This window comes from Acinonyx jubatus, chromosome B1 (assembly GCF_027475565.1).
Source record: "Acinonyx jubatus isolate Ajub_Pintada_27869175 chromosome B1, VMU_Ajub_asm_v1.0, whole genome shotgun sequence".
Classification (NCBI taxonomy): domain Eukaryota; kingdom Metazoa; phylum Chordata; class Mammalia; order Carnivora; family Felidae; genus Acinonyx; species Acinonyx jubatus.
This window is the reverse complement of record NC_069382.1, coordinates 21,052,633-21,062,850: the sequence shown is the minus strand read 5'-3', so window position 1 is coordinate 21,062,850 and position 10,218 is coordinate 21,052,633.

Sequence of the window (10,218 nt, the reverse complement as noted above, 5' to 3'; positions counted from 1 at the left end):
ATATCATGATTGTTAGCAAAAATGGTATCTAATCCATTATTTCTTTCCAGAAAGTTTGACTTAATTAGGTGTATCCGTAAATGTGCTATTAATGACATTTTAAAAATTCTATATAATACTGTCCCCATTTCAAGAGTCATACGCTATTTCCCTCCCCGCTCCCCCACCCTTTCAGGATTCCTGCTGCCTCTACTCTATATATTCTGCCTCTGCAGAATACATCAGGTATATTCAGCATTTGGTGTGTATTTGAGAGATAAGAGAAAAGCACATTACTTGTACATCTTAGCTGTTTGTGTACTGATTTGAAATACTATTATTATTATTAAAATTACTTAACTGTATATTTGCAATAACTATTTCATGACTACACTAAGAACTACACAACTACCAAATGAAGCCTGGGTTTCCTGTGATCACTTATTTAGCATTTTATGTTTTCTCTAAATGTAATAAACTACACGACATCGAGGCAATTAAACATAATGCTCTTCCTTATATTCCTGCCACTTCTTCAAGTCATCTCTGCTCAAGCCCCTCTCTAATTAAGACGACACGAAGAAAATGGGCAATTTGGCAAACTGCTTTCTCACCCTCAGTGACACTGTTTCCCTTTTAAAAGCAAGCTAAAGAAAATTCCTTTCAGGATTCCTGCTGCCTCTACTCTAGTAGCAGGACCAGTTCAGAGATGTGGTACAACATCAAATTCGACTGCATTAATATTAGAGTAAGGCTCACTTTGAAAACACCACTGAACATTAGAATATAATTTAATGGCTGAGTGGCTGGAAGAATTTAATCTCCTTCCTTCAACACGGCACAATAACTGCCGCTACTCTCAGCATAAAGGTCTAGTACCAATGGTGGGAAAATCTAGCTTGAGGAGTATAACAGGTGCCATCAAGTCTGGAAGGGAGCATGTGACTTGAATGTACATGAAATGTACAGGAAGCCACCATTTTCCTTCCCAGAAACGTCTCTTGTCTTAACATTGCCGTCTTTCCTTTCCCCCAAAGGAAAGATAAACAAAAGTCCAAAGAGCTGTCTTTATTAACCATTCACATCATCTCCATTACCATAAACACACAGCTAGACATATACAATTTTTATGCCCACATACAAATTGAATCAAAAGGGAATAGACAAGAAGTATTGAAACTGTAATTTAGACATAATGCGATGTTTGGCTCAATCCAGACAATAATAAAACTGATTTGGTTCCTCACAGAGTGATTTGAAGAAATTTCTCCGTGATATAATTGATCTCAAAAGAACTGGAATAATGAGAAAGGGGCAGTGAATATAATATGCTGGGTATCATTAGGGTGTTATTGATTGCACCATCCATTAAGATATACAGAACCCTTTAGGAGTACCCATGAGAAAACCTTCTCTACGATTTCAGTACCAGAACTTATTCTTACTTTTATCTTACAGACACAATCATTCTTTCAACCACTTATGTTTCTCTGTTTATTCTAGCTACGGGAAGGTCCAAGCTAAAGTTTTGACCTCCTCTTACAAAGGAAAGTGACTCCTATTCTTTCGTCCCCTCGTCTCTACTTGGCTTCACGTTATCACCTTCTTCTTCTCTCCTAGCTCAGGTACATTTGGAAGTGAACTCAAATTTTCACTTTTTAAAAAAATTTATGGAATAAAGTACAATATAAATAAACACACAGTTAAAGGGAGTCTTGTCATTTTTAAAAGGGAACCACTGTAATCCTTCAAAAGAGGCAAGTTTTTCCTTGGCCCTATTCTCAGTAGAATGTCTGGTGGTTTTACAAGCAAAGTTCATTAAACAATACAAAGGATAATATCTACCAAGACAATTTTATAGACGGTGGTGAGCTAGTTCCATGTAACAAGTTCTTGTCTCAATCTTTAATGAACCATTGAATGCATCCTTGCATTTAGGATACCACGCTTGCTTGAATTTCCTTCGGCCATACTAATTATGCATGTCTGGTCCTGTCTTGTTCCGGAGCCCACGATTTTGGAGGGCTCAGCCTTTGATCTCTTTTCTTCTCTATTTATGCTTACTTCCTTAGACTCCTGTCTAGTCTTATGGCTATCACTACCATTGTTATGTTGGCAAGTCCCCAGTTTGTCTTTCTGGCCTAGACCACTGTTCCAAATTCAAGACTCACGTATCCAACTGACTGCTCAAAATCTCCACTTGGATATGTGACAGGCATTGCAAATGCAGTATTCCTTGTATTTTTTTTATGTTGATTCATTTTTGAGAGACAAAGACAGAGCACAAGCAGGGGAGAGGCAGAGACAGAGGGAGACACAGAATCCAAAGCAGGCTCCAGGCTCTGAGCTGTCAGCACAGAGCCCCATGTGGGGCTCAGACTCACAAACCACAAAATCATGACCTGAGCCCAAGTCAGATGCTTAACCAGCTGAGCCACCCAGGTGCCCCTTCCATTGGTTTTTGATACCAATTTAATACTTTAACAAACCTCCACCCCAACAACGTCCAGCTCTCCTAATCTCTGTTGTTTTGCTCTTTTCTTTTTCATAGCACTTACCACATTCTAGCATAAAATATTATCCACTCAATTATTTTTTTAATTTTTTAATGTTTATTATTTATTTTTGAGAGAGAGAGGCAGAGTGCGAGAGGGGGAGGGGCGGAGAGCGAGGGAGACAGAGAATCTGAAGCAGGCTCCAGGCATTGGGCTGTCAGCAGAGCCCGATGCGGGGCTGGAACAAACCATGAGATCATGACCTGAGCTGAAGTTAGACACTTGACCAACTGAGCCGCCCGGACGCCCCTATCCACTCAATTATTATCTCTATTATTTTTCTCTCTCCCCCCCTCACTAGAATTGAATATTTAGAAGGACAAAAATCTGTTTGGGGCTCTGACATGTGCCAGGCATCTACAACAGAACTAGGAACATAGTAGGTGCTTGTTAAATATTTCCTGAATGAATGAATGACCTGAATATCAGGGAACAGTGGCAGTAAAATAGAATGGAAGGAATAGATGTGAAAGATACTGAAGAGAATGTGTTAACACTGATCAGTATGCATCTGAATGGATCTATGTGTGTGTATTAGTGACTGTTTTACATGCTACTGTTCCCCTTGATTAACACAGAGAATTGAAGCCTCTTCATTTGGGTCCACGATTCATATTTCAATCTGAGGATGTCTGACTCTTTTAATTATGTTTATTCATGGCTTTAAAACAGGTAGCAACTCAAAAATAAAATGATGGCTTTTATTTCATGCAGAAAGTGAACTACCTGTGAATTCAAGTGATAACAAGACATTTCCCCCTCACTGATTTTAGAGACTGGACATATATTTCAGTGTTTTTTTTTCTTTCATTACATATAATCACACTCTAAGATCAAGAAGCGTATTCAGACAAGTTCCATAAACTGACCTTTATGGCTTTGTTTGTGTCCCTTAGAGGAGTAAATTGGAAAAAGATAAAGTAAAAAATCTTCTTGGGTTTGAATGGCCACGAAGGTCTCCTCAAAGCTGTGGATTCCAGTTTGTCCTAAAGCATCAAATAAAGTGTATTTGGGGTGAGATCCCCTGTCTTTGCTGCCATTCACAGTGAGGTGACATTAATGGCTAAGCTAGTATGCTGAGTTGTAATGCTAAAAACGTGTGTCTTAAAGATACACAGTAAGAATCCTTAGGGAAATGCTTTCACATTTTTATTTCCATCAGAGAGGGAAATAATTACAATAAAAGTCGAAGCAGATAAATCCAACTTACGAATGATAAATAAAAATTTTAAACCAGATATATAGGCCTAAGAATTGCTCATATAACTCCATAAGGGAACAGTTAGGATGTTCATGGCTTCTTGTTCGGCTACAGACTGTTGGATGTATGCTCAGTGTCCATTACAGGAAGAATGGATAAGAAAATGTGTGCCCAGCTTGGAATATCACACAGCAGTTAGCAAGCAGGGGTGGAGACATGAAATATGCGTGAATATTTGAAGATAAAGTGCTAAGTGAGAAAAGAATCTGATGGAAGTATATAACACAACCCCGTTGATGATAAATGTGTAAACCAACAAACAATATACATTTTTACACGAGCACAACAAAAAGTTAAAATATTTGAAAACGGTTGCCTGGGGGGATGGGGTAAAAGTAGGAATGGAGAACGAGGAAAGTGTAAATCAAGACATGAGAGCAAAGATGACAGTATTTTGTGTGAACTGAAGAGAATGCTTTCCAGAACTCTCTCCCCTCCCCCACTCCTGGCCTCCCTCCTCTCTGCCAACTACACAGAAGTAGACAAAATACACCAAGAAGCAAAGCTTGAGTACACAGAGCGTGCTTATTTTTAAATTTGCATGGCAACGATTTTGGCCTATTCATAGATGGTTTATATATGCTTATTTCTATGTAAACCTTTGTGTTAATATTTCGTCAGTAACAAAGTTCACCTCTGCCTTCAAATTTAAGCACCCATTTCTGAAGCAAAGAGTCTTGGGACAAGACTGAAGCATCCATTTCTCTGAAGCAAAGAGTCTTGGGACAAGACCTACCTTCTCCGTTTTTGTTTTTTTGGTTTTTTGTTGTTTTGTCTGTTTGGTTGGTTGGGTTTTTTTCCGAGGCTGTTTTCCTGCCTTGAAACCTTGCTCAAGGCTCTCAGCAGAATATTCCCTTGTAACAACACTCTTATCTGGCTGTTCTCCATCTCGTGAAGCACTATAGCTGACTGCAATGTTGGTTTGCTTCAGTGATTCCAATCACTTCAAACTGAAAAAGGCAAAGGATGTTGCCAGACATTAAAGGTTCACGCTCACTTTTTAGAATGAATTATGTTTATTACTAAGTTAACAGGTTTCTTCAAAATTATTTTAGCGTTACGCTTCTGATTTCTTTTTGAAAATTTCTAATATCCACTTTAGCATTGCTATCCCATGTTTTCACCAGCTATGCTCCTAGTTAAAATACATCTTACTGCCCTCATGTAACAAGAAAAAGTCACTTCTGATATTTACTAGCCTCATGTGTAACATTTAGTTGGCATTCACGGAGCAAAAAATGGATTCCTTTTATTAGGCCTTGAATAGAAAATAATCCAGCTTTAAACAATTGAGATAAAAATGATTCTGTTTAAACTGCTTGATGTTCTCTTTTGATTGTCTCGGAATTCAATAATAGATCCAATTTAGGTAAAATTGGTTCGATATGTACTTCTCCAGAACATTTCTGGCAATAGAAGGTGCTTTGCTTAATTTATGGCTTGTAATTTTCATATCAATTCTTAGCCATCAATTATGTAACTTTGAACATCACAGTTGCTATTTTGTATAGCACACATACCCATATTCACATTTTTAAAATGCTTATATTTCAGAGAGGGCAGGGAGGGGCAGAGGGAGAGGGAGACAGAGAATATGAAGCAGGCCCAGGCTCTGAACTGTCAGCACAAAGTCTGACTCAGGGCTTCAACCCACGAACCATAAGATCATGACCTGAGCTGAAATGGGACACTTAACTGACTGAGCCACCCAGGTGTCCGTGTAGATACCCACATTCAGATGTAAAGACTCAGAACTAACTTTGAGAGAATATGATATGAGGCAAGACATTTTTAATACTAAACTATAGATTTATGTTGACAAGTAAAGAGAAGAATATTTAGATACAGAATTTATCTGACAGTTTTTGCCAGTTTTAAAAGGTAGTCATCAACAGCAATTAGGTTATTCCGGTCAGAACTGCACTATTAATCACCTTAACAAGGGAGGTATATATCAAAACATTAGAAGATAATAGAATAAGTTGGGAATTATACTTAAATGTCAGGTAGATCATTGAAGAACAGCCAGTGTTTCTATTTTAAATTGTACGGCCTCAGGGATTTAGAAGTAAACTCAGAAAACTTTTGCTTACTGTATTTTCATTAAACAAGTTCTGTAGAACAAAGGTTTCCTATTTTTGTTAGTGATATATAGGTAACAGACATGATAAACAACAAGAAGCAGAATTTTCTAGTACCACAAGTATGTTTTCTTAAATTCCCACAGGAATATATTCTCTTAATCACAGTAAATAAGTTTACTTATTTATTTTGAGAGAGGGTGTGTGAGCAAGTGAGGAGGGGCAGAGAGAGAGAATCCCAAGCAGGCTCCACACTGTCAGCACAGAGCCTGAATGGAGGCTCAAATTCATGAACTGTGAGACCACGACCTGAGCTGAAATCAAGACTCCAACCTTTAACCGACTGAGCCACCCAGGTGTCCCAAAACACTTCAGTTTTTTTTTTAATTTATTTTGAGAGAGACAGAAAGAGAGAGAGCATGAACAGGGGAGGAGCATAAAAAGAGAGAGAGAGAGAATCCCAAGCAGACTTCACACTTTTAGTGCAGAGCGTGACACAGGGCTCGAAATGGCGAACCATGAAATTATGAACTGAGTCAAAACCAAGAGTTGGCTGTTTAACCAATTGAGCCACCCAGGTGACCCCAAAACATTTAATTTTAAGTAACATAATTATTCCTCACAACACAGGGTATATGTGTGTGTGTGTGTGTGTGTATAATATGTATGTATATATTATATATTACATGTATATATAACATATATATGTTATATAATATATATATAATATATACATATGTATAATATATATGTTATATACTTCATTTGTCTACACATGATGTTGATAATGGATTCACCAATTTGAACTTCAACATGCACATTATGAGATATCATCCCCTCTCATCAGCATTATAGAGTGGTATATATATATATATATAATGCATTATCTGCCTGGCAATTAAAAAGTTATTATTGTATGGAACCAGAAAAGACCCCAAATAGCCAAAGCAATCTTGAAAAAGAAAGCCAAAGCAGGAGGCATCGCAATCCCAGACTTCAAGCTATACTACAAAGCTGTAATCATCAAGACAGTATGGTACTGGCACAAGAATAGACACTCAGATCAATGGAAGAGAATAGAGAAACCAGAAATGGACCCACAAATGTATGGCCAACTCACCTGTGACAAAGCAGGAAAGAATATCCAATGGAATAAAGACAGTCTCTTCAGCAAGTGGTGCTGGGAAAACTGGACAGCGACATGCAGAAGTATGAACCTGGGCCACTTTCACCATACACAAAAATAAACTCCAAATGGATGAAAGACCTAAATGTAAGACAGGAAGCCATCAAAATCCTTGAGGAGAAAGCAGGCAAAAACCTCTTTGATCTTGGCCGCAGTGGCTTCTTACTCAACACATCTCGGAGGCAAGAGAAACAAAAGCAAAAATGAACTACTAGGACCTCATCAAAATAAAAAGCTTCTGCACAGCAAAGGAAACAATCAGCAGAACTAAAAGGCAACCCACAGAACGGGAGAAGATATTTGCAAACAATATATCAGATAAAGGGTTAGTATCCAAAATCTATCAAGAACTGATCAAACTCCACACCCCAAAAACAAATAATCCAGTGAAGAAATGGGCAAAAGACATGAATAGACACTTCTCCAAAGAAGACATCTGGATGGCCAATCGACACATAAAAAATGCTCCACATCACTCATCATCAGGGAAACAGAAATCAAAACCACACAATAAGACACCACCTCACCCCTGTCAAAATGGCTAACGTTAACTCAGGCAACAACAGATGTTGGCGAGGATGCGGAGAAACAGGATCTCTTTTGCACTGGTGGTGGAATGCAAGTTGGTGCAGCCACTCTGGAAACCAGTACGGAGGTTCCTCAAAAAATTAAAAATAGAACTATGCTATGACCCAGCAATTGCACGACTAGGTATTTATCCAAGGGACACAGGTGTGCTGTTTTGAAGGGACATGCACCCCAATGTTTACAGCAGCACTATCAACAATAGCCAAAATATGGAAAAAGCCCAAATGTCCAGCAAGGGATGAATGGATAAAGAAGAGGCAGTATGTGTGTATATATATACATATATACATACATACATATACATATATATGTATATATATACACATATACAGAATGGAGTATTACTCGGCAATCAAAAAGAATGAAATCTTACCATTTGCAACTACATGGATGGAACTGGAGGGTATTATGCTAAGCAAAATGAGTCAGTCAGATAAAGACAAATATCATATGACTTCACTCATATGAGGACTTTAAGGTACAGAACAGATGAACATAAGGGAATGTAAACAAAAATAATATAAAAACAGGGAGGGGGACAAAACCTAAGAGACTCTTAAATATGGAGAACAAACAGAAGGTTACTGGAGGAGGTGTGGGAGGGGGGATGGGATAAGTGGGTGAGGGGCATTAAGGAATCTACTCCTGAAATCATTGTTGCACTATATGCTAATTTGGATGTAAATTTAAAAAAAAAAATAAAAAAAAAGAAGTTATTGTTATCTGCAATAGGCTTACATGGAGAAAAAATAATATAATACAGAGACTCATTGAAATCTTATTGAGTAATTGCTTGCATAAATGCATGCAGGAGTGAAAAAAAGGCACATGCCACAGGAATGCTATATTTAGAGAATGACATTTTCCTAAAGTTTTTAAATTCTTCTAATGTATTTATTAAAGAAAGCCTACACCTATAATGCAAGGCATGTCTGAAGAATACTAAAATAATAACTTAATCCCCGTAATAACCCTGAGGTAGGTAATGTCCCTATTTTATGCATACAAACGGTGAGGCACAACCTCCTCAAAATCTACTGAGTTAGAATTCATGGCCAAACACTCCGGCTTCCAAGCCTGTGCTCTTGGTGACTATAATGTTGCCATACTGTATGAGATTTTATTTTGAAAATAAAATAGGTCACGTCACCCAACACTTAATACAGTCTCTCCAAAACCAGTACAAAATGCATGTTTATGACAAGCAATGCAATGGGTTTTGAAAGTTTTATGACTCAAATAGAAAATGTTACTGGGTTTTCTACAAATGCAAAGTGTTTTGAGGGCAGCATGGTCCTTCTTAAAGAGTTGAAAAATTCTCTTCATTTCCCTCCACGTGAGACAATTACCGCAAAAAAGATGAACCGATTTCAGTCTGCATGGTTAAGCAAACGCTGCCCCAAATTCCTGAGCCCTGTTTATATCTCTACCATACCACTGGTATATATACTGAGCATCTGCAACGCGATTTTACCCAAGACGACAGATTTCCCCTGATGGTACCAAGTGCGGATGTCCAAAGAGAACCTTAGGGGAACCAGGGGAAGTGCAACACTTTTTATCACAAATGTAACAGAAAATGATGAGTTAAAGCCACTTCCATCCAACTGACAAACTTGTTTGTTAACCTAACATGTCTTTGGATTTGAAGAAGATGTGTAAAAGGGTCAGAGGTGGCCACTTACTGTTTTTTTTTTAATTCTTTTAATGTTTGATTTATTTTTGAGAGAGAGATAGAGTGTGAATGGGGGAGGGGCAGAGAGAGGGGGAGACACAGATTCTGAAGCAGGCTCCAGGCTCTGAGCTGTCGGCACAAAGCTTGGGGTGGGGCTCAAACCCACGAACCCACGAGTTCATGACCTGAGCTGAAGTTGGACGCTCAACCGACTGAGCGACCCAGGCGCCCCTACAATTTACTGTTTCTACCCATGCTCTTGAGTGGCTTGTGTAGCAAAAACTATGTGTTGTCCCCAGCAGCCAGGTCCACCCCATCCCGATCTTCCTTGATAAGGGAACTCTAGTTTTGTGGAGATGGCAACATGCTCAGGGAATGGGCACAGCTCCAGGGACCTAGTTGTGATTGGTCCCAGCTTATCACACAATTCTCCCTGCCCCTTCTGGACCCCCATCAGCGAAGGGCTTGGCTATAGTCACCTTATCCCGGTTTCAGCAGTAAGGTATGAAGGAAAGCCTGCCAGGCCCGTCTGGGACAAAATTTCTCCCCTGGAAAAAAGGAATATGAAGAGCCCTGATGCTACTGAGCATTAAATCAACCCTGGAACTATCTGTGTCTGAGCTTCTTTTCATGTGAAAATATAAGTCTCTATTACCAAAAACCGCATGTAGCATGATATGTTATCATCCACAGCCAAAAGTACTGTAATTTGTATACCCTAGTGGACTTGTCTTCAATTCTCAAGGCCATTGTCATAAGTATGTACATGCTACTGTATCCTGACATTTACACCAGCACAATTTCTCCTGGTAGGTACCAGATTCTTTACTTTCTTTTGTACGTAAATTACATTGACTTTAATGAAAATATAATAATTACAACATAAAATGTAT